Below are 26,330 nucleotides of genomic sequence, written 5' to 3'. Positions count from 1 at the left end.
TGGTGTGGGTAATTTTGGTTTTATATTAACGGGTAAATAATGGCCAGTGGATGAAACATTTTGTTACACATGGAGCAAGATTCCTGGGGCAAGAGTCCGTATAACATTCTGTGCGTATTCTTGCCCCACGTAGCCATTTTGTCTTGAAAAATGTATTTAATGCCTAAAACTATATTTTAAAGTATGCATTTCCTTTTTTGTTTTTATTTTTGTTTGTAAACATTGATTATAAACCGTGAAATTTAATTGAAAAACCCAAAATTCTTATTTTCTTTAGTGAAAATATTCGAAAATGATTTATCCTGAATGTGGGATCAAATGTGTTTAAAATGTGGTTTCCATTTATAGGATATGTACACTTACATGCGATGTGTGCATGTTGGACTCTTACCCCACAGTGATAGGACTCTTGCCCCTCATGTGGGGCAAGTTTCCTAATTTACATGATTGTGAGTTTTGTTAGGTTAAAACTTCATAAAACCTCCAGTAATAATTCTAAATATTTATTTTTGTTCCTAAAGTCTGTAGATGTATGAACATGTGTGTTTCAGTTCTAAAATTTGCAACAGAGGTGATAAAACTACAGATGTGTCCTTAAGTGCGGACTCTTGCCCCACATTACCCTACATTTTTTTTTAAATTTATAAATATGTTGGTTTTCGTTTATTTTATGGCATTAGTGATATGTGAATCGTCATATATAAGGGGGAAAAAAACATTCGCTCAGAAATGTATCTAATGAAAAATTTCCGTAAAATGACTACTCATGAACATTTTGAAGGCATCAAAAATACACTATGCACTACGTTTTTCATTCTATCAGTTAGTATGGATATTGACTTATCTTTTCTGTACTTATTTGAAGGTTCTTTTAATCATTTTTTGGTCTTTCGTTTTGCAGCATCTGTGTCACTTTACTGTAGTTCTTTTTTTTCATGCGGTGAATATTGGCTATTTCTTTTTTCCACCAAGGAAAAAGTAGGAGGTAGATTATTAGATATTATCATGCGAATTAATGTATTAGAACATGTTCCTGAGAAATCAAAATATCAAGTACTGGCCATCAGCGACGGCATAGCAGCTAGCCGGTGAATTTGGTACCGTTGCACGTATGAAGAGATGTTTTTCTTCACACCTGATGGTCATTTTCACTCTTGACTATCGCTTCCCTGTCTCATCTTGCGAGAGAAATACATTTTTCTTTTATTTGTGAGTAACATTTTAGCTCTCAGTATACGGCATTTGTTAGGAGTAATTTCGAAAATGGAACGAAAGTCGCATGAAATATGTAATCACAGTGATGCCATCTGTGACGGATGGTGCAAACCAAGTTCACAAATCCAACGGTAAATTTTTTAGTATTAACGGTTTAGTGAATTTTAACAAAATGGCCAGTATTTTAATAAAATTCCTTGTCGAAAATCAGGTCCAAGGCCGGGGTTTAGTGTTTTATGCAAGTATTTTTCACTTTTATCACAGCCGTTTCATTACATAATTTAAAATTGCTGTCTGCAAATAAAATGATTTGATAGTCGACGTAGCTGCTCTGGCAACGAGTTTAAGCGGCGGGTGCGGAAACTACCTGTGATTCGCGCCAAGAAATGCAGTTGAAAAGACAATTTGCGTAAACTTAGCACGCTCGGCATTATTTAAAAGAATTCTACGTTAAATTTCGTGTATATTTGCGCACAATTTTTTCTTGTAAATCCTTATCACTACTATACATATGATAGATATCCAATAAAGAAAATTTATGAATACACCCATACACGAGTGATTTTTATCTGACGAGGATTTTTTAAAAAATAAAATTACTAAAGGTAAGGTCATAGTTTTCTGAACAAAATCCGTTTCGGAAAGGGGTATGCTCACATCATTCAATTTCGTCCCGTTTACAATAAACTATGAATAAGTTTAGCGTTAGCTTACGCCAAGACAAAGGGTTATTTTGTACGTTTCGCGCTCAAACCACGCTGAACTTGAACCCTGTGAAGCACTGTGATGGTTCCGTGTTGCATGTAAAATATCATTCCTTGAAGTGTGCTCCCTTGTGGCTGTACCTCGCCTCGATTGCTCGTGCGTGCTTCGCCAGGAGTGAGCTGAGTGGGCTCAGTGCCTCGCGAGTCTCGGCGACTGGGGGACAACCGGGGGCGTGCTTGCTAATTGACTAAGGGCCCTGTCCTGCTGTCGAATATCTGTCTCCGATGCATTTGAGAATAGAGTTAGAGGAGTATTATTGAACGGACGGTAGCTTCCGATTTTCTCCTTCAAATAAATGTGGACTGATTTACCTCAAATATGTTTAAATCATGTCACACTACCAACGTTTAATTTTTGGTCCGAGATATCTCAAACTTTAAAATTTTAATTTCAATTTTGGAATTAAATAATGTACCAGTGTGCTCGAGGTAATTTTTGAACTTGTTATTATATTTGTGCATTTTAAAATTTTTGAACATGTACATATAAATTTATTTCACAATGATGTTCGTTACATAAGAAATATAAATATTCAGTAATTGTTTTTAATTAATTTTACACATATTTTTTTTGCATACGACATCATATTAACATGATTTTAGTTATTTCACTTTTATAACCTCGTTAATCGCTTAATAGTTCTTCGCCATTTTAAGGCAATATTTACAGATTTGTTTATTCTTCTCTGTAAAAGAATAGTGTATGGACACTTTAAAATTGTTGTTGTTTGATGTTTAAGAAGCATAATTTTCTAAATATTTCACTTCATAGTTGATAATTTAGGGCTTTTGTGTATATATTTTTTTATTTACTATTTATTTTTTCTCTAATAAATTGTATTTGATGTGATCTGTACCGTCTGCACAACAAAGTAACTTATTATGAAAGCGATAAATCAATTGCCGAATGTGTATTGTAGTCCTAAGTGTCTCTTGGAAAATTTTCAGATTTTGTTACCTGATAGAAAACTTAATCTGTAAAATAAAATCAGTTTTGATTTTTTAGTAATTTGCAACACCCAAAAAAATATCCAGTTTTACAACTCTGCATTTGTTATATTTCAGTTGCCTTCAGCACTCTTCTCTTGAACTGTACAGTAGTTGAGCCACCCACTGCCGCTAGGCCGCGCGGAATTTGTCTCATGCTCGGGCGGCAGCAGGCTGGTGGGCTGGGGTCTGACCTTGAAGATAAGCACACACAAAAACACTTGTCGAGGTTCAAGGGACAGAGTGAGCACCAGTAGGAAGAAGTAAAGTGATGCTCGTGGAAGTTTGTGGAAATTAATGGAATTTTTATTTTATGTATTAAATATGTACATCAGGTTTTTACTATCAAAGTATTAATGGGTAAACAAATTCCGGGCAAACCTCGGGTGGAAACAAAACAAACACGCTAAAGATGCGAAAGAAATATGAAGGAAAATAATAAAAGCAAGTAATATTGGCAATGAGGAAGAGGGGTGAGCAAAAAAAAATATATTAATAAGCTGAGTTTACTCGAAATAGAATAACATTTAATTTTATGTGACAAAATACAATTTAATATTTTAAGTAATACATCTCTATTTTATGTCCTTGAGTTGTGTTGAAGTAAGCATTGGAAATATGTTTAACTTAATGTCTTCCCCAATGCGAATTGGCTTTGAAAATGTAAAATGAAACGCATATTTTTTTGAAATTTGAGTATTTCAATGTGTTGCTTCATATCCCCAAGCTTCTTATTTACCATATAATTGTCCGCGCCATGTTTGCAGGGCACCAAAAACATTAAGTGAGATGCAATGTTTACAGTGTGTGATTTTGTTTAACGGCAGTAAATCTTAGCCATACGTATTTTTTAAAATTTATTTAAAGTTAAACCATTAATATGTTAATTATAATGCTTAAATATGGCATGTGTACTCGAATTATACAGTATACCACTCAGGCGTATTAAATCATTATTTCTGCAATTTTTTGGATGTTGCTGTATGTCGACAGAGAGGTAACAAGTGGCTGGTAACACCGTCTTCATCGGACTGCGCTTTGAATAGCTGCAACTTCTGACACCCGGAGTGTGGGAATGGTCAGGAGATGGCATGCTGTGACGTAATTGGCCGATGAAGACAGCGGTGTTATGTTAACCGGAGAACACTGCATGTTTCTTGTGCACCTTGCGTCTTCCGTGACCTTCAAGGCTTGGTTTCACAGGCAATTTTAATTTTTTTAGTTTTTTTTTCTGTCATTCCTTTTTGATGTGTAACATCTTAGCTCTCGGTATACGGCATTTGTGGGAGTAATTTCAAGAATGAAACGGAAGTCGCATGGGACGTAAATGTGTAACCACGGGGTTGCCATCTGTGGCGAATGGCGCGAACCAAAGTTCACAAAGCCCAAGAGAAAATTTATAGAAATAACTGTTTAATGAATCTAACAAGATGAGCAGTATTAAAAAAAACACTTGTCGAAAATTAGTTCTAAATCCGGGGTTTAGTAATTTATAAATTCATTTTCGCTTTCATCTGAGCTGTTTCTTTATACAGTATAACATTTCGGTCTGCAAATTGAATGATTTAATAGTTGACGTAGCTGTTCCGGCAATGAATTCTAGTGGCGAGTGCGGAAACTAAGTGTGATTCGCGTCCAGAAATGTAGTTGAAAACACAGTTTTCGTAGATTTATGACGCTCAGCATTATTTTGAAGAATAAATTCTACGTAAAATTTCGTGTCCGAGTTTTGTATTAATAATGTATTTGTCATTTTTCACATGAAAACACATGATTTTTCTCGTTATTGAAGATAGATGTTACACGTTTATGGCTAGTACTGAAAGATTCCCTCACATTTTTATGGGCTATTTCTAAAAAAAATAGTCATAGCCCTTAAATAAGATTAATGATGAAAAAACAAAAAAAAACATGGCTTGTAGAGTCTGTTTGAGTTTGGGACCCAGTTGTGGATTTCACAGCATGATACTTTATAACTTCAGAGTTATGGTACATGCGGTAAGTTGTTAACATTTTACAAGTAAAATTAATAAGGGAAATCGTGTAGTTTTGAAACAGATTAAAATTTTATTTGTTTCCCCAAACATCTTTTCCCTCGATTGCGTGCTACTAGCTCGCTGTTTTTTTTGTGTTCTGCAATATTCCGATGATGACTGAGTAACTAGAATCTTAGATGTGAGTTGTGATAAGAGTGTTGTGATTATGTACATGTATATGCTGTAGAAACCCGCCTCTCAGAACAGTAGCTGGGAGCCCAAGATTTAACCTCGCACGTTTTTTTTAATAACACCGTTTTGTTGACACCCCACATCAGTGTGTTTCGCCCTCGCTTCTAACGTTGTTTTTCTCTTCGTAGGTGTTGAGTAACATGCAGCGCGCACCCCTCTCCTAGTTTACCACGTGCTATACTCAGTGAGGTTCGCTCCACTCCCCAGGTAACTTGTGGTATCTTGCTGCATGGCTTTGCTAGTGGTGTGTTCTTTATATATAATGCTGCATATTTTCGCAGGTGTACTGTGTGTTGACGCGCAACTTTTTTTTTTTGTGGTGGGTCAAATCCCAATTTTCTTGAATACAAATCTCGAATTCGAATTCCAAGAGTACCTCGAATATACCCCTGTAATCCGAATATAAATCTCAAGGATAAAAAATAAAATAATATACAAGACATGAATTATTTTAATCATGGTGTTGAAACTTTCCACACTTTAAATGTTTGTTTCACAAACTAAATTTACAGAATGAATACAGATTGTATTTTATTTATATAGTACATGTTAGAATTACAATATATTGGGGAATGGTAACAGGATAGGTATGAAGGAAAAAATGGTCCCAGTAAACGTCAGAGGTTATTAGTGTTAAATTTTTTGATTTTCTTTATTTTCTCTAATATTTTTCTTCGTATCTTTTTCTTCGAATATCGAATCTGGAGAATAGGATTTATGATTTGAGGATATATTTACCTATTACTCTTAGTAAGGATGCATTTATTGCATTTTTGGCAGGACGTCTAACTTCACAAGTTGTTTCAAGCAGTAAAAGAGTGTATTTTCTAGATAGTTTCATCTCGATTTAACAAAAAGAAATCTTTTTCATACAGGCACTTAAATGACCATGTGCAGATAATGTTAAAAGAGAGGCTGCCTAAGAAAAGATTGAGTTGAAGTACCCAAGAAGAAGTCCCCAAGTAAAGCTAAGTAAAAGGTGGGAAGAGCAGATAGTTGAAGGAATGCAGGAGAGAGGAGAAGAATGGTGGAGTGACAGAGGAAGATGGAGGCATTTTACTTTGCTGACCCGGCCACAAGCTGGAAGCAGTTGATGATGATGATTTATATTCTATTGTAGATATGAGGGCAAAGTTTTTTTTTCTTCAGAAATCTAGTACTCTTTTATGCATCGATTTTTTTCAAATACATTAATGGTAATTATTAAAAAATAAAAACATACTTTTGTTTACATGATTTTCAGTTGAATTGAAAATAACTGCTTGAAAATAAAACCATTAAAAATTTGACAATGGTTATCTGCACAAACCCGAGTCAAAAACGGTCACGAACACAGCATTAAATTTGTTTATTTATTATTTATTTTTCTCAGAAAACTACTGGTAAGTATTAATACGCTTCGCGCTCAAAAAACGTTGACATTGAACTTGTGATCGAAGATAAACCCACGGTTCTAGGCGAACAAGGTCAACCCCTGTTTCTAAGCCACAACATGTAATACAAAATTAATTCTGAGAGTGTTTATTAAATATTTAATAATCCGAATTTTCGGAGTTTCAATCACACCACGTATTTGATTCTTCTCTGATGCATGACTAAACAGTAACAGTTTCTTATTCAGTACAAGGTGAGCCCATGTCGCTTATGATCTCAATGTACATTATTCGATACGAATGTTTTTGCGTATCAGCTGCGTGTGATATGGAAGATAAGAACTTACACGTATACATAAGCGCAAACGTTGCTTGAAATTTATCGAATATTCGTGTCGTCACCAAATATGGCCATAAGAAACGCGGCATCGCCTATTAGCGCAAGGCTGTGGTCAGTCACGCAATCTTCTCGTCATGCATAGTATAATTACATATTATATTCGAGCGGTAACCATAACATTAAATTGTGGATAAATTAAGATAAATATGTAATGCAAGTCCTTTGATGCTTTCAAGAATAAGTGCAGGGTGTTACACGCCTCAAAATAAATTCGAAATCAGTCGTTTTAGTAATTTTCTTTCTTCTAGAAAAATAAATCGAAATTCGGAAACACGACTACTCATACGATCTCAGCGTATTTTTAAATGCTTTATGCAAACAGACACTACTAGGATATCTTGAGCATTTTCCAAATCCCGTAGAGTTTTCTGAAACTCTACACACCGTGTAATGCTAGAAGTAAATCGCTGAGTCAATATTGTTTCTATACGAAGCGAGATGTTGCTCTGGCAATACGCTGACTTGCGTCCCGGAGGAGGTTAAGTTCGAATTCCCACTTTGCGTTATTTTTTCCCGTTGTCAGCAGTTTTCCTGGATCGCTCCGGGCAAACGCAGATTGGTGAAGAATGTTCCCGTTTCTAATGCCAACGTAACTTCAATCAAAATAAGACCACCAACAATGTTCTAAGAAACTTTGTTTCAGCTTGAGTGCCATCCATTTTTACTTTAATTCAAACACACCAGTTCGTGATTTATCGTTCCCGTTGCGTGCGCGCATAAGACGCGGGTTTGCGTGCCTACCTTGGCACACATATTGTGTGCAGAGCTTCAGAAGAAGCCACGTGGTTTTTAAACTGATAAGACATATAAATGGTGTCTTTTCACAAAAAGATTTAAGAATGCGCTGAGGGCGGAATGATAGTTTTTTTACGTTTTTATTTTATTTTTTAAACTATTTTTTGGAAAGTGAAAAATGGCTAAAAACGGGTGTTCAGGATAATATTTAGACATGAAACTACCGGTAAATCTTCTCGTAATAAAGGGACCTGCATTACACCTTTATCTTTATTTCTACGCCGTATAGTGGTATGGTTATCACACGTATCTCATGGTTGCCCTACGCACGACGAGAAGACTGCGCGCTAGTCCACAACCTTGTGCTGAGAGGCGATACCGCGCTAAAAATACGAGCAAGCGTCGTATAAATCATCCCGCATCACTATTATCAATACACCCCTCGCTATAGGATCGTCTTCAATGCCTTCACTCAGGGAACTTAGTTGATTTTCTCAGTTTTTTAACCTCATTACCATATTTTATCGTTAACAGAAGTTAAAGTAGCAGACTGAATGTTAACTTTAATGTGAATAGGCCTTTATATATCGATTTCACTTTTTCCTTATCGGCCTAAAGGCTTAGAGCAGTACAACCCCTTAATAAATATGTATATTAACTCGTGTTATCATTTACACCAAACATTTCGTCCATTTAATTGTACCAAATTTTATAGTGAAATAAAATACATTTGGATTATGTTTTTTTTTTTTTGGAGGGGGGATGGGGCGAAATGAAACACCTAATTATTGGACGGACGTGTCGTACAAGTCCCTCTCCACCCCTCTTCCCACTAAAAGTTGCGATGCCCGTGGTCAATTACAGATTCCGCCTCGATGCTTTAACTGAATCGTTATACATAGCGAAGTGAAGATAACGTGTACTATTTTTATTCTTTGGGTGCACTGACCAGTTTCAAAAGATTTTTTTTTTAAATTAATTCTGCGCTTAAGGTTGCAGGTACGATCCATATGAGGAATGATAGGTTACCTTAACACAAGCTGTTCCTCTTGAGATATGTATTGAGCGCAAGTTCATTTAGACTAGCTTTAAATTCCTTAAAACATTAAGAGGGCATGTAATACTAATGCTTATCATATATACATATCATATGAGTATTTTTGCATTGTATCCTGGATCTTATTTCTTTAGTACAATAATGCTTTTCTGTTACAATATTTTATTCAGTTTTGCTCTGTTTTATTCTTTTTTGCTAATGCTCGTAATATATCTTGGAAATCTCAGTTATTTGCATGGTTTTTTCTTGTTGGTTCTTTCTTGTCGCATGTGAACCACTTTTCTGTATGTGTTTTGATGTTATATTTATAAAATCGCTATAAAATATAAAACAGGAATTCTGTACAAGAATTATGCCTGTATGACTGACGAATGAATTGTAAATTAAAAAATTACGATCACACTTAAAAATCTTAAGTTAACTTTATTGTAAATCTTTGCGGGACTGGTATCAGTTAACCAATTGAAGCTGCAGTTATTTTACTATGTTAAAAATACGTAGTAAGTATTGCTTACAACTAGAGCAGTGAAAATTTCTCGCAAGCCCAAAACATCCAAAATAAAGCAAGTAATACGTTAAGTAGATGCTGAAACATCTTCTGGATCACCAACCCCGATTAAGAGAAGGCTCCTCACGAAGAAAGATCCCTTCTATCCCGGCGCTGTGCTTGTTTCGTGTTGGTGAATGCGTGTCGCTGTAACGATCCATGTGTTAGTGTTTTAGTCGTTTGAAGCCAAGCTTAGATTTTCTAGAATATTCCGAATGTGCTGCTATCAAAATACCTAAAGGAATGTTGTTGCTTTATGCTTTTTTTTATGGACTTCGTATATTTTCCCCAAAGAAGTAGAGTAGTGCGAATATAATGTCAAGAAAATTTTTATTTATGCTGTTTATTTGTTGCTGCGCTGTTAAAAATTGTATGTTCACAATTTCGCGATATTTTACTGAAGCGTCCTTCTCTTCGCGTCTGTCGCGCTATTGTGACTCCAGCATTAAACTCTACAATCACTTTTATTTGTGGTAAACAAGAAGATTCAAACAAATTGCTTTTTCAATTCAAATAAATTTAACATTATATAATAGGCTATATTAAAGAATAAAGTAATTTATTTTAAAAATTTTCTTTGTTAAATTTTGTTTATTTGAACATAACAATTTCTTGTTTTGACCTTTAACACAAACTTTTCTTTATAGTATTAGTAGTAGCTAACTTCGGCATTAAGAAAGTTGTTGCATTTTTTAAATGGCAATGCAAGCCAACTTTCACTGTGAATATAACTTGCTGTAATTTTTTTGCAGCAACGTAGAATTTTCATTTGCTCAAAATTATTTGTTTTTCACAACAAACCATTTATTTTGTCAAAGAAAGTGGTTTTATAGTGTATTCACCAGAAAATTAATTCCAGAATCGCACAACCTTCATCTCCTTAACCTCTCACAGCATTTATTTAAAAAAAAAACTATTATACTTTGGCCCGTTATGTAACGATAAGGACGCGATAACATTGTACATACTTCTCTAAGGTTGTATTCAACTAACTTTGATGCGGCCCAGTGTGCATTTGTGTCTGCAGTTAATGTCACTAATTCAGACTAAACACGCAGTGTACGCAAAACATCCATCAAACGACCAAGTTAAATCCTACAAAACCCAGTATATTTGTCAGCTTTGTTTACGTTTGACTTTCAGCCCTGTTGGATTTAGATAAAAAAAATGTCTAAAATACTCTTAAAATTAATTATAAGTTACCTGAATATTATTCGTTGGCGGATTGTCTAGTTTACGAGTTTAATTGTTAATGATTGTCAATCATATAACATTACACAGTGTCGTATATACACAGTGTCGTATTTTAAGAATAAGACCAGTTCTTCCAGGCATTCGATGCAACGTTGCGGAAAGAACACATTTAATACTTATAAATGTTTATGCATAGCAACGTTGCCGGATGATGGTTCGCCACAAATCACTTCAAGCAAATACTGGGATGATTCCTTACCACAGTAGGGCTACATGGCGATGCCCATCCCCCCCCCCCCCCCCCCCCCAAATACACTCACGGACTTTGAATTTGATAGTGTCCAACCAGGTGGTCCGAGGAGTGTTCCCCCCCCCCCCCCCCAGGAATTTTTTGAAAATTATGTGTGTTTTAATGCAAAACAAGCGCTAAAATATTAATCGAAATGTTGCTATTTAGGGGCAATAAATATTAACTGCTAAAAATTTGTAATATGTGTCTGTTTCTTTATTTCCCCCATTTGTTTGAAATCCCCCTCCCACCAAAAAAAAAGTTTTCTTAATGGCGCTATTTGCTATATACATCCTCCCTGCGGGAGTCCCTGTTAGTGCAAATACCTACATTATACGTCGTCAGTCAAGTAAGTAGTAACCCGATTTCGACGATACCGCTGTTTCATAATAATTTACTGCTGTGAAGTATGTGCTTCTAGATGTGACTGATTTGCTTTTGTGTTTTTAACAGACGTCATCGCTTAGGCCTGCAGCTTACAGTACAAAAAGCAGTTTACTAATAGCTCTAGACGGTGGGTGATTGTGTACTCTACTCAGTGCTTATTGCTGCTAACTATCGGTCGATATCTGTGTGTACATCAGACGAAAGTGATTGTTTTGCAGTTTGCTTAGATAATAACAAATAAAAATTCACTGTTAAAAATAACACTAAATTAACGGACTTTTCTACGCAATCTTCGTAGTGTCAGATAACTGGATCATTATATAAATCTGATTCCGTCTTGAGATTTCTGTGGTTGTTATTTCTAAGTTTTGTTATGAACATGGTAAACAAGGCATGGGAAGGGAACAGGTGAGTTTATGCAGTAGGCGTGACTATTTTAGGAAGGTGTTAAAACTCCGAGGTAATTTGAGTTCGTTTTCAAAGGAACCGAGTAAACTCAGTACTCTATATGACGATATTCATAAATTAACGTAGACCCCAGGATAATTTGTAACACATGTATTTCATAAATATAAGGTGAAAATTTTTAAGTATGCATCAGAGATTTCTCATTAAAGAGATAATGAAAAGTATTAATATTCTCTATGCAATATAGTACGTCAAAACATCCTAGGCCCGCACTTGAAAACAATGGTATTATTGCTAATTAATGATGTTTTCATTGCCTCGAAGATACTGTCCAAAATATTTGTTTGGTAACCTCTAGGACAGGAACGTACGGAGAATTTGATTATCGAATAGGAAAAAAAAAGGGGGGGGGGTTATGAGGATAGAACCAGATTTCTTGTTTGCTTTCAAATCCTTTCGATTTTTGGGTGTTAATTATACATATGTTACTATTTGGGGGGGGGGGGGGGGGATAGAAATTCCTCTTCTCCCCTTCCTAGGCCAAAACATCCCTGGTGTTGCTTTGGGACCGTGACCGTCTGGAAGGTTAAGGCGCCCGCCTACCTAACAAGTGTACAACATTGCAGAGTGTTTGAAATACACATTTTTACAGAAAGCTATGGAAAATTTTCGAAATTGGTTTCCGTACGAAAAGAACACACACTTCAGGTATAGGCTTAATTTTTATTAGAAATTAATTATTCATATAAAAAACATATTTTAGAATCCCTCAACATGGCCAAAAACGGGGTTTTCAGGCTGCAGTATCTTACAAAGTATTCACGGGATCTATGTGGCACTAATATAGAGACATGCAATGGACCTTGATACAAAATATACACCAATAAAATTATAGGGTCACCGCATTGAATTCCGAGAGGCACTTGTGTTACTGCGGCATGTTTTGCACTTGTTGGCAGTCCATCACGTGGCGCGCTCTCAGCCGTAGAACAGCAATCGGCTCGTTTCCGCGGGGGGAGGTGAAAGATGAGTCAGGTTGGCGCGCCTGATCCCCCCTCCACTCTCGACACAGGGCGTGCAGTAAGCAAGCGCAGTTGCGGGGTGGAGTCGCTGGACGTGGCCGGATTGTTTTTATTTTACATCATTATGTTCAGCTGTTTCCTTTGAATATATATGTTATATTTGTTTTAAAATGAAAGCTGTCGACGACGAACGAAGAAAGGGAAAGAAATCAAGGTTGAGATTACACGCCACTCGGAAGAAACGAATCTGGAAAAAAGGAAAAGTTAGATATTTCGACGGCACAAGGTATAATTTTACATTATTACTATTGTGTTTACTAATTTATTTTTAATGTTTATATTATAACTTCATTTTTGTGTTCACAGACGGTCTCTGATAGCGTAGTCGGTTATGGCGCGGGAGCAATAGGCTCTGAGTTCGAATAGAGGCGTGCAAGTAGCAGTAAGTTCAGGTTTAGTAAATAATATAATCCTCTCGCTAGTTTAACCGGCGTAATGTAGGAAGTTAAATAAAACAAAATTACGAGTGTTGTTAAATGCGTCACGTTTGATGGATGTATATGTTTCGTTAACTGTGTAAGAGAAGATGCCAGTAGTAAAAATTTTCCTTCTTAAACCTGTACTGTATATGTATTAGGTCAATACAACTCACAATGTAGATACAAGAGCGTGAAAGCTAAAAACGAGATAAAATGGTACGAAACCAAATGATCGCGTAGTTGCGACGGTAAATCTTCACCACGATACAAACAAACAACTGAAACCAATTTACAGTGCAATTTTTCGTAGCTATTACATGCTATTTACCAGTTAGAAGGTCGATGATAAAAGTTTTTAGGGGGGGCTGAAATGTATCCAATCGGAATGGTTACCATTCCGTAAATTATACATCCTCATGTGCCCACAGCAATCCGGAATGGTTACCATTCAGGATTTACTGGCAAATATCGTATAACTGCAAATCCTGAAAAGTATCCACTGTATGAATGGTTACCATTCCGGCTTTTACTGCAAATGTGCTGCTAGAAAAAATCCGGAAAAGTGTCCGCAGTGTGAATGGTTACCATTCTGGATTGGATAGTTTTCCGTGTTCGTCTGCAAAATACGGAAAAGTATCCGCTGTTGGAATAGTAACCATTCCAGTTTTGTGTGCGCAGATATAAAAGGGGGCGACTGAAAAGTATCCAATCGGAATGGTTACCATTCCGTAAATTATACATCCTCATGTACCCAGAGCAATCCGGAATGGTTACCATTCAGGATTTACTGGCAAATATCGCATAATTGCAAATCCTGAAAAGTGTCCACTGTATGAATTGTTACCATTCCGGATTGGATAGTTTTCCGTGTTCGTCTGCAAAATACGGAAAAGTATCCGCTGTCCAGTTTTGTGTGCGCAGATATAAAAGTAGCTCCTAAAATCCGGAATGGTTACCATTACGGTTTTCCTTGCCAATGCACTTAATTTAAAAATACTGAAAAGTTCCCGCAGTGTGAATGGTTACCATTCCGGGTTTATTTGGAAATGCACTTACTTTAAAAATCCTGAAAAATGCCCGCAGCCTGATGGTTACCATTCCCGTTTTCGCCGCTGTTGCACATCTCAAAATAATCCTGAAGTATCCATTCGGAAAAGTATCCGCTAAGGGCGTGCAGTTGACTCATTTACCCGTTGCTAGATGGCAGCAGTGTTATCTGTACACGAGAGATGGCGTGCATAAAACATTTGTACATGAATTTATGATCAATTATAATGTATTTTCTTTTAGAAAGATTTACTACCCATATCTGTGCTGCGAATAACTGGATAATGTCAACTGAAAATAAATATTTACTGTGAACAATATGTTTTGTAAAATATCTCTGAAAATGTCTTTCGATTTACGGGACTGGACTTGTCTTTATCCTAAAAACACGCAATTAAAAACATTGTACGTATTTTAAATTTAATTTTTTATATTTTAGAAATAATAAGTCGACTGCCAAATTATACTTGAGTGTTCATGAATACAAAAATATCTACACGAATGGAGTTCTTAAAATCAATTTTGTTTGGGCAAAGGCAGAAAGTTAGTGATAATATTTCGGTCATCAATTAAGGTCTATATAACCAGGTCATTTTATCCCGCTATTTTGTTGTTATTGGTCAATCGCGTATGACGTACTTGCCAGACCACATTACCGCGGGAATTCAAAATTTACACGTGACTAAAAGGTCCGTGCTCAAATTTTCGTACTTCTTGTGTAATGTTTGCAGACATGATGTATGTGCGGCCTGCTGTTCTTGTAATACTTTCAACAGCACTGCGTAATTTAATGCTAATCTGTTAGTTTTTTTAATTGCCTTCGAAATAAATTATTACCATTGCTGAAAAATCATATTCAGTGTTATATTTTTACCACAAGATGCTACAGTGTCAATAAGCGATAGCCATTTGTAGTAGTAAACAAAGCTGCTCTGTGTTACAATGAGTTTTTTTTAGCATAGCAGTTTGTATGATAGCAATTATTCTTGAAAATTAGTTGAGCAATAATTGGCTCTGTAAATCTTAAATATCATGTTTATGTGCGGCAAAATTATCACACTTTTGGCTGGACTTCAGTATAAACATTAGCTTTTGTTCAAATATGCACATTTCCTATAGCCGAGTAGCTTGTTTATTGCGTTTTTAAAGTGAAAATGTAATTTGATATATCTAATAACCTAGTAATTATGTATGAATTAAATGATTAAATATATGCTGTAATTCTGCAGTGTGGCGACTTCTAAAAAATTGGTTGTCTGTAAAGTCGGTTTACGGACGATAGTTTAACGTGACGTCATAACAAAACATTGATGAAATTATTACATACTTTTATGAATTTATGAATAAAATTGAATCATTTTTATTTTGATAATTTAAGAATAAATACTTGATATTATACTAGTAATCAGATATTTAAAATGCAAGAATAATTAAACTTTATTGCCGAAATTGTTGTTGTAATAAGCAATGAAAACCACATTAACTTTTCACTTCACTTTATAAACAGTCGACGAAACAGTTCACGTGTATATGACTGGTAATTAATTTTAAAAACTGGCGTTTAGCTATAAAGTTTAAATATAATTATGAACAAGCTTGCATATAAATAAACTGTAATAAAATATCTATCATCAATTATATGAATCACCATAATTCTTTAGTCAATTGTAGCATAACCTATAATTACCGCACTCGCTGACAGATGCTACTTTTTTTAATAATAAAAGAATAAATACTTGAAATTATACTAGTAATCAGATTTATAAAATGAAAGAATAATTAACCTTTATTGCCAAAATTGTTGTTGAAATAAGCAATGAAAACCATATTAACTTTTCGTTTGATTATAATTATGAACAAGTTTTCATATAAATAAACTGTAATCAAATATCTAATGTAACCTATTATTACTGCACTCGCCGACAGATGCTACTTTTTTTAATAATAAAATAATAAATACTTGAAATTCTTCTAGCAATTAGATTTTTAAAATGCAAAAATAATTTACCTTTATTGCCGAAATTGTTGTTGTAATAAGCAATGAAAACCAGAGATTAAGATTCGTCGAGAATATTTTTGTTTTTATTTCATCCAGTGCTCAAAATGATATGTAATTGTGGCCCCGCCACGAAATTTTATTTATAATTTATTAATAATAACGCCCATCGCGATAAACAAAGAAAAATATGTATTAATGAGTGCCTGGTTCCCGCGATAGCAGATAGATATCGCGATTCATTCGGTTCGCGTCTGTCACCGTAGATTGCAGCACGGTAGGGGAATAATATTATTTCGTTTTTATAACATGATTTTATAACAAATACTCATCCCAAATACACCAAACTTATTTATAATGTGTTGCAATATTTTTTAAAACATTGTGCAAAAGATCCCGGGTGTATTTTAAATTATTATGTGTAACTGTAAAACACCATTGTTCGTTAAAAACGTATTTGAATATTCAACATTACTTTTAAATAACCGTACAGATTGTGCTGAAAATTGGTGGATGATCGTTAAATTACATAATATTAATAATTCAAACGACGAAAACTTTATTGAAAAGTCAAATCGATGGTTGTTCCAATCCAGTGGAAGAGAGATGCCACGCATACGTACAATGAGCATAACAGGACACATCCGTAGTGGGACAATGTGCGTTACGGGACACTTTTTCGTGCGTGCAGCCGGCGTTCATCGATTTATTAGACGTTGTCACTAACCGGAATATTTATAATTAACAATTAGAATCTGACATATTTAAATAAATTAAATAATTAATTTAATTTTTTTTTTGTTTTCTGAAATATCTGGACTTTCTACAAACTGTTCTATAGATTGTGATCAACATTAGTTAGTTGATATTTGAGCTTAATTTATTCCTATTTATTAACTGGAGACTGATTGTACTTTTGATTTGTTTAATCAATAAAATAAATCTTTCATATTTATTAGTGAATTAACATTTGTTGTATGTCATTTCTATGGTTTTCCCAGATCAGTATTATAGTTGAACAAGCGCCCAGGGTATTTAATTACTTATTTATGTTCAGTCCATTTAATTTTCTTTTTTTAAGTACGTATGTGTACAGAAATGTGTACGAAATACACGTTTTCTTTACGAGACCATTCTACCTATTGTCAACAACTTGTGTACTTCAGACGAGAACGAGTATGTAGACCTACTTTCAAGACATCACGCGTATTATAAATAAAGTTTCGGAGTCCTCAAACAGTCAAACACTGTGTTTTCAGACAGCCCTATTTCAAAATATAACAATATTGTCTTGCATTGAACTTTTATACATATTAAGAGAAGGCTATGCCTTAACATCGCCATTCCAAAGACAAATAAATAAATATTTATTATTTGGTTGCTACTGAAAGTCACATATTAGGCAAGAACAACACATCGAAAAAACACTAAGTTCAGAGCCTTGCATGTTGAGGCGAAGGTACACTTGGTGCGTATAACCGTGTCGCCTTATCAATACCTCGTCCCAATACCTCGCACGCAAAAAATAACCACATTAACCTCAATTGTGCCGTTTTTTCTCAAATTAAATAATTTACATTCAGCATTTCTTACACATTACTATCATTAACAGTGAGTCTATAATAATGATACTACGTATAATTAGGCGCTTAGAATTACTTAACTTTGAAACACAAACGGTCATACCGTTCACTTTATTGCAAAAAAAAAACTGGATTGCGATTAACTTTTGGGTCACTCCCGACTTTTCTTTTTAGCAAAAGTAGTAAAGCCTGCTGTTAACTAGTGAATAGATTCGGTTTCATCCATTCTGCCATCCCTTCGTTACTACATCAGGTGTCACGATACTGCTGTGGCCGTAAATGCCTCGTAGATGAGCATACATGTTAAAATACGAAACACGTGGCGTAGCCCGACTCGTTCTTAGGCGTGTTCTACAATGACACAGACACGTAAAAGCTCCGATACGAAACACGTAAGCGGAGCAAACTAGACGGCTGGGACAAAAATTTGTTTTCTACAACACAAAATTAATGAATGGCAACCTTTGAAAAACCAAAGATAATTGTTTTGAAAACAACCAAATTCCTACGTTTTATAAAATATTCAACGTGCTTCTGATATTTGTTTATTGTTTTATATTTATAAATAATATTTAATTAATATGTTAATGCTTTTACCATTACAAAATACATCAAAAACCATGCATATTAGTTTATGTTTTTAATGTGTATATCAAATACTATAACTCTTTGTTTACCTTATTAATATTTAAAAAAAAGATAAAGTGCCGAAAACTTATTTTTTTCAGTTGTTTATCTCCACCGTTTTCTTCTAAACCAAAATGGTGCCGAAATACTTGCTTCCTATTGGCTATATATGGATTCACGGGCACGCAATAGTTGGGAGTTGACGAGCTTTCTTCCGCGAATCCGTATGTTTCCGTGACCGGATACGTCCCACTGTGGAATGAACACAGACTACTTTACGTTTCGGCTTACGTGATCCGTGTTCCGCATCCGTGGAATTGTAGAACGGGCCTTGCAGAGACCGAGATAGATAACGGCAGTCATAACAAAGAAGTCACCCTAACAGATAATTAAAAATGTACAATAAACCATTATATTATTAACTTATAGCCATTTCTAAGCTATAGGCTAATCATTTTAAATCGATATAATACTATTACATACACAGTTACTTCACGTGTTAAGTAATTCACATTGTGATTTATGAAGTTTTATGTTATTGTGATGTTGGTATATGAGGATGTGTTAATGCTAAATAAAAACATTGTAGATTGAGTCTTAGCTGGTCTGCAAACACTAAACAGTCATTTTGTGCTAGCCAGCAAGTTCACCCCACCTTGTTTTCACTCCCCCCTCCCAATCCCCTTATACGCCCACACTTTAAACAGGAGGCTGGCAGCGAATTAGTGCAACAATTACGTGACTCATCCCCATCACAGGTATCTACGAAATGGAAACAATGTTCGCGTGAAATCAAAGGTCTGTGTGAGATGCTGACTTCTTGTTTATTTAAGACCCATTAGGGAGAGGGGTGGAGGTAGAGAGAGAAAAAGTCATGCAACGGTTTTGATACTTCAATGGATTATGGATTTCTAAAAGCAAATAAATTACATTTGATTATAAATTCATATGCAACTGATTTGTGCAAGCTATCTCTCATGTACAGTTAACACTGCTGCCATCTAGCGACGGGTAAATTAGTCAACTGCACGCCATAACAGGATAGTTTTTAGGATTTTTAAGAGATGTGCACCAGCGGCGAAAACGGGAATTTGTTCACCCCACATAAATTTAAAAAAAAAATGGGCTTGTTGCATTGTCAAAGAACTTGTATGGATAAAAGAACAACAAGCCCCTAACAAAGCGCAACAGCTTAATCTGAACATTAAATGTAATCTTTAATTCCATTGATCGGAATAAGTGAGAAACCGATGATATTTCGGCATTTTGCAAGTGGAAATGCCATTGAATAAGAAGAGTTGATTGTTGGTTGATGTTGTTGCTGAGGGGTGCGACTGGCCTTCGGTTGGCTGCTACAAATAACTGAGGCGTGGTTTAAATTCGTATGGTCGAACGTCGCTGGCAACTCCTTCCAACAGCCGGAAATGACAATTCACAAGGTGGGGTCTAGGCAACTAGTCGCACTGTAGAAACTGGTAATATAGTAAGGATGGTAGAGGTAACTAACAGCGACGTTGCCATAATCCCTGGGTGGACATATTGACGAAAGAAAACATGTCTAATCCAACCACAAGTTACAGATGTATTTCAGGTCATTTAAAATTTCCAAATGTTTTTAAGGGAACGACACCAACAAACTTTCTATATTAATTTACCATACGCCTAAAATATTATGAACTAGCGGAAGTCAAGCCAGTTTTTAAAACGCGTTCATATTTTTATCGTTTTCGTGGCATTATTATATTCAACTTTCGTGAAAGAATTTTAACTGTTCCGTTGTGTGCCACAAACTTTGAACTCTTTTCAGTAACTTACCGGTAAACAAAAAAAAATCAAGCAAGTGGATTGTTTGTGAAAACGCGCTGAAATATAGTAATAACGAAATTAGAAGACATCCGCCAAAGGTTTGAGAATATTTTATTAAACGTTAAGAAATTAGTGTTATAAGATAAAACAAAGATTAAAAAACCCACTGATATTAATCTATATTGTTTATTTTCACATTACTTCTTGAAAATGAAATTTAGACAAAGATCTAATTACAATATTAAACTGTTCATTATGTTTATTATGACAAGTAACCATCCCCTGTATCCCCACATTCACATATTAAGCAAACATAAGTTAAATGAAACGTCATTTAAGTTACCAATTTCGTTGTGATCATTTGTAGAAGTATTTAATTTTTTTTAAATTTTAATGAAATAAGTAATTGATCATATTAAAAAGATGGTACATTTTAAAAGTTTGCAAAGGAGTACATACACAAGAAGGATAAAAAAAGTAATATTATGTTGTTGTAGTTTTCCGAAAACATATTTACTAAAAATAAACACCAGATGAGGTGAAAGTTGGGCGCGGGTGTATCGAAAATTAAAATAATAATAATTTTTTTTAACTAATCCTGAAGACTTGTTTGACCTACCAATATCAGGCAATAAGTATTAGTAATTAAGGCTACTTTCCAAGATTTTATACACAGAAATCTGATGACAATTAATTTGGAAGCAGTGCTAACGTCAAAAGCACATTAAAATATGTAGTGCTATTGAATTTTTTTCATTACGCAACGTGAAAAAATAAACTAAAAAAAAAATAACTACGTCCAGCGACATATTTGTTAGATTTTCTGTTAAAGTTCTTTTTGTTTTTTAAACTATAATTTATTTCTTGATGACAGGTATCCTATGTCATTTTCTGCACCTCTGACAACGTGTAAGAAAAATTAATGTTTATCGGTTGAGTAGTTAAGGCGTAAAAGCATAACAAACAAACAAACTCACATTTGCATTTATAGTATTAGTGGGCTAGTAGGATTCTCAGTGTTAATGACAAGCTTTAAACCCAGATTCCACAGCACTGACAACCTTGTTGACAAGACTGCCGATTAACTCATTCCAGACCCAGGTTCAGAACGGTTCCAAGTGTTACAATTTAGGAAGTAATGGTTTTAACGAAAAAAATTGGTTGTCTGTAAAGTCGATTTACAGACGATAGTTTAACGTGACGTCATAACAAAACATTAATTAAATGATTGCATACTTTTATGAATAAAATTGAATCATTTTTATTGAATTATCACTATTTTGTATGGATACAAAGAAGGAGTGAAATGAAATCTACAATTTAATTGATAAATTTACTTTTATGTGCACTCATTAATTCAAATATGTTTATTACTTTAACGAACAGATTATTTTAACTATAACTTTTATACGTATTTGCTATTTAACTTCTTCCAATCTGTGTGATTCTGTTAAGGATAGGACGATAATAGGAATAGTAGGAAACAAATGGGAGTGTTTCAAGTTTAATGTGCCTCGAAAAAGGCAAATCGATGGTTCCAATCGAGTGGAAGAGAGATAGATGCGGCACAAGCGTACAATGAGCGTAACGGGACAATGAGCGTAACGAGACAATGAGTCATACTTTTTCGTGCGTGCAGCCGGCGTTCATCGATTTATAAGCCGTTGTCACGTCAAAAATATATTTGTGTTGATGAGCAAGTTGTTATTGAATTCTTTCTGTTACCTAGCCTTCAAATGAAATTTTAAAAAATTCGTTGTTAAGTAAACATGCTCAGATTTGTGTGTGCTAGCACTGTTATTATATTGATGACCAAAATATTGGCTGTATCCGAATACCTAGGGATGCGTCCATTAAGTTCACGTCCCAACGTCCCTAAACAAATGCACCCACAATTTAAATGTACATTCTAAAGTATGAACGATATCCGAATAGTTATACAGCTAGCACTGCCTATTGGTTTGCCATTGTACTAATGTGGATTGGCCTTTTATATTCATGACATCTAAAGGTGGGCAAGTAAAACGTAAATGAACATTCAAATTTCTAAACAATTTCAGATGATTTAAATTATTGTTGGGAATTAAAATATAGAAGAAAATTTAAATCGGGCACTTGTTGTTCCTACAAATAAAATTAATTTACTGATTATGTGAATTATGTAACATACACTTATAGTATAAGTATTTATAAGTACCATAGTTACATTTTACGTGATTATCTTCAAGTTCAAAATCCATTTTTATTAACTATCTTGTATCACACTCTCGTTTTCAAAGGGTTATGGTCACATTAACAAAGCTAAGGGAAATATGGACATATCAGTGGATGTGAGAGTCGCGTCCCTTTAAAATCTCGAATTAGTGGACGCATGAGAGGATGCATCGACATCCCTTGTGAGAATTCGGATACAACTCAAAGATGGCCGCGTCCATTACGATGCACTATCTATGGACCCCTAAGCTAAGGGATCCATTAGGCCACTATTCGGATACAGCTATTATCACTTATGTATTTTCTGCCTATGCCCAAACAAAATTGATTTTAAGAACTCCATTAGTGTAGATATTTTTGTATTCATGAACACTCAAGTATAATTTGGCAGTAGACATATTATTTCTGAAATATTAAAAAATTAAATTTAAAATACGTACAATGTTTTTAATTGCTTGTTTTTAGGATAAAGACAAGTCCAGTGCCATAAATCAAAAGACATTTTCAGAGATATATTACAAAACATATTATTCGCAGCACAGATATGGGTAGTAAATCTTTCTAAAAGAAAATATATTATAATTCATTATAAATTCATATACATTGTTTTATGCACGCCATCTCTCGTGTACAGATAACACTGCTGCCATCTAGCAACGGGTAAATGAGTCAACTGCACGCCCTTAGCGGATACTTTTCCGAATGGATACTTCAGGATTATTATGAGATGTGCAACAGCGGCGAAAACGGGAATGGTAACCATCAGGCTGCGGGCATTTTTCAGGATTTTTAAAGTAAGTGCATTTCCAAATAAACCCGGAATGGTAACCATTCACACTGCGGGAACTTTTCAGTATTTTTAAATTAAGTGCATTGGCAAGGAAAACCGTAATGGTAACCATTCAGGATTATAGGAGCTACTTTTATATCTGCGCACACAAAACTGGACAGCGGATACTTTTCCGTATTTTGCAGACGAACACGGAAAACTATCCAATCCGGAATGGTAACGATTCCCACTGCGGACACTTTTCCGGATTTTTTCTAGCAGCACATTTGCAGTAAAAGCCGGAATGGTAACCATTCATACAGTGGATACTTTTCAGGATATGCAATTATAGGATTTTTGCCAGTAAATCCTGAATGGTAACCATTCCGGATTGTCTGGGCACATGAGGATGTATAATTTACGGAATGGTAACCCTTCCGATTGGATACTTTTCAGTCGCCCCCTTTTATATCTGCGCACACAAAACTGGAATGGTTACCATTCCGACAGCGGATACTTTTCCGTATTTTGCAGACGAACACGGAAAACTATCCAATCCGGAATGGTAACCATTCACACTGCGGACACTTTTCCGGATTTTTTCTAGCAGCACATTTGCAGTAAAAGCCGGAATGGTAACCATTCATACAGTGGATACTTTTCAGGATATGCAATTTAACGATTTTTGCCAGTAAATCCTGAATGGTAACCATTCCGGATTGTCTGGGCACATGAGGATGTATAATTTACGGAATGGTAACCATTCCGATTGGATACTTTTCAGTCGCCCCAGTTTTTATGCATCAGTAAATAAATGGAACGCATTCTTTAACTCGTACGTGTAAATTCATTATCGTTAGTAAGTTATAACCAGGAAACCTTTGCTCATAAATGGTAACGGCATGAATTGGATATTGAACATTATAGGTATTTAAAATATTTATTACATAAACAAGGCGTGAATTTTAAACTCCATTTCCTTCAATCTAAAAATAATTTTGATATTTTAAATATATATTATGTACTATTTTAATGCTTCAAGGTAAAAACTGACATGTTTTGCGAACGGACTAACTTTGGCTAAATTTTCTCATGTTCTCAGTACTGCGTGGACAGAATTTAATTTCTGCCACATAGCTTTTATGCTTGGATAATAAAATATCTTAGAATTATTTCTTAGATTAGAGACGTCCACTGTTGGTAATCGATGTAGCCATTTATTTTTTTTCCGTCAGAGCAGAATGTCTGCAGAATTTCGTAAAGAAGGATAGAGATAGAGTTTATTACATAACTTTATGTTGTATTAAGCTGGAGTCACAATACCACGACGAGGCCGACACGACAGGCCCGACAAACCTTCGTTCAGCGTTCCAGCACGACAGATTTAAAAGCGTAGGGTCACAATACCACGACAAAAATAACCCTACGATTTTCAATTTGGCCTTCGGCAAATGGTAATATGTGGATTACAAATAATTTAAAAAGTACAATTTTTTTTTAAATAACCAAGCCAAAAACTCGAAGCAACTGCATTCAGAACTGATAAATATTTAGTTAACTTACCGTCAACTTCTCCCGAAAAACTATATGTTATCTCAGCCCAGCAAGGTTTTTTTTTTTTTTTTTTTTTTTTGGCTGGTTTCTGTAGTCCTTCACACCAATATTATACAAAATAGCATAAGCTTGGACTTTACTAATTAGAAGTTCTTCGCTGAACTCGTCCATTCTTAAATCCAATCTTCACGATTCTAAAATAACGTCTTTAACCGCAAACAGACGAAGGGAAGCTACCAGTTTTTAAATTCATCAACACGTAAAACGAAATTTCACTTTCCAGCAAAAATATTCACCAAGTAGGTAAATATTTTTGAAATTTAGTTCTGTACTGGTTTTTTTTTCCGTTGGCGTTTTCTTATCTGTCGGGCAGTACGACACGACGGAATTAGAAATATAATCTATTCCTTGCTGGCTCTCGGGGTGCGTATTTTGCCGGGGTGACGTCACGGCGAGCTTGTATTTCATTGACTATTCAACTTTTCGGGCCTGTCGTGTCGGGGCCGTCGGGGCACTGTGATTCCAGCTTTCCATGTTAGCTGAGTTACTAAGCCAGCTGAGCTGATAAATCAAATAAACCTTTATGACATGACATCATACGTCTAGGGAGTTTTGTTTTTGTCGGCGGAAAAAATCTGTTTCAAAATATCGGGTATAGTTTCAAGTAGGAATGAAGTTCATTATATGATTTGTTGATGTTAGTCTTGGTAATCAAAATGGCTTTCAGTACTGCGACACTTAACTGTGTTTTGTCAATTGTTCATATTTTGTTCATTAGGTATGTTGAATTATCATTTTGTTTGCGAAAGCGGGGAATTTTTGCCCTCGCTGGGGAAAGCGGGACAGACAGCCTGAAAGCGTGACTGTCCCGCCCTAAGTAGGACGTATGGTCACGTTACCTATACTACATATTATAATAAATCTGTCCGAAAGTACAGGAAAACTTACAATTTGAATATTCATTTAAATTTTTGTGGTAAACTTACCTAAACTTTTATTTGGCGCAGAACAAAATTAATAAAGCCAGAAGATCTCAAGAAAATTAAGAACTGTGATGGAGCAAAAACAGCAGTTTTGGAAAATACGTGTATCCCTTGCACTGACGATCTGCAGGGTGACTCCTGTGGCAACAGTTATGCGAAGACGCGTGATGGGTAAGTAAACAGATTTGTATTTCTTGGAGATGAGAGATCTTGACGTTGAATTTGTTACGATGTGTGAGGGTAAAAATTAGCAGGGGGGTTTTCACGAGTCAAAGTAAGGGGCAGAACAGATGAAGATTTTAAAAAGTCTATGAATTTATTAAAACAATTTGAAGGAAAACAAATGAAACATTTACTTAGAAAACAAAATTGATGATTTTTTTAAATATGATATAACATATTTCAACACAATTAAGTAGATATATAATATTTTAGGTCCACACACGAACGCTTACTTGAGTTTTAAATACTTATGTCGTATACGAACTGGAATTGTAAGATTGGTAGTGCTTAAACTACAGCTATAATTTGGAATGTACTCAGATGCTGCGGTTTCTTCTCACCTTTTTAATTAATTCTTATAATGCCGTCATTTAATTTAAAATGATTATAAAATCTTTTGTATGATAAGGAATGATATGTCTGCCTATCACGCAGGTCACGCAG

General features: G+C 35.1%; 1 protein-coding gene across 2 annotated transcripts in view; it reads left to right on the top strand.

Annotated features, from left to right (window-relative positions):
* Window positions 1–26,330, top strand: part of LOC134546213 (uncharacterized) — a 720,520-nt gene that overhangs the window by 279,636 nt on the left and 414,554 nt on the right. For both annotated transcript variants that reach the window (XM_063388829.1, XM_063388828.1), the window contains exon 2: window positions 5,323–5,401. The gene's annotated coding sequence lies outside the window, so the exon portion shown is untranslated. The remainder of the gene's footprint in view (window positions 1–5,322; window positions 5,402–26,330) is intronic.

This window comes from Bacillus rossius, chromosome 1 (genome assembly GCF_032445375.1).
Source record: "Bacillus rossius redtenbacheri isolate Brsri chromosome 1, Brsri_v3, whole genome shotgun sequence".
Taxonomy (NCBI): domain Eukaryota; kingdom Metazoa; phylum Arthropoda; class Insecta; order Phasmatodea; family Bacillidae; genus Bacillus; species Bacillus rossius.
This window is presented reverse-complemented; position numbering and strand designations above follow the sequence as displayed.